Raw genomic sequence first — 614 nt, 5'->3', positions numbered from 1 at the left:
CGCTAGAGACGATTGTAAATGACGATATTTGGGCGTCTCTGAAAATGCTACGCAAGGAAGTGTGCACGCGACTGGATGGCACCAGTGTATTTTGTATAATTGAAAGGAAAGCAGAAAAGGGATGCAGCCGCAAGGGAGCGAATATGATAGATCAAAGGAGGATGAAAGTGTAGCTTCTAGGGTCGTGTGTTATCAAAAGAGAATTGACAGGCTGTTTGCCGTGATGAAGCTTCGTGAATCAGATGGCGTGTGGTGACAGGAACAGCAGTGGGAAGGGAGGACCGGCCGGAAGGAAACGAGAGGAGGGGTAGACCAAGCGGTGCAGCTCTTGCTACCTACGCGCGATACGTAAGACACTTACTGGTTGGAGTCTCTTGCAGGAGGACCTGAAGCTCACAGCTGAAAGGTATTGTATGAGGAGATGCTGGAGACGGAAGAGTGCATAATTTCTTGGGATACTCACGTTGGGGGCAATGTCGAGGCAAAAGAAAGCCTCCCCAGCGGTTCAAGCCGAGCAGGCGTGCTTCAAGCCCCAGGCCCCAAACCCAGACATCTTCCAAGGAATGGGCATGGCGCGTCATACCACACCATGTCATCCGCGCGCCAGACGCTCA

This window comes from Verticillium alfalfae, genomic scaffold, assembly GCF_000150825.1.
Source record: "Verticillium alfalfae VaMs.102 supercont1.13 genomic scaffold, whole genome shotgun sequence".
Lineage (NCBI taxonomy): Eukaryota > Fungi > Ascomycota > Sordariomycetes > Glomerellales > Plectosphaerellaceae > Verticillium > Verticillium alfalfae.
The sequence above is the reverse complement of the archived record's forward strand: the minus strand, read 5'-3'. Positions refer to the sequence as shown.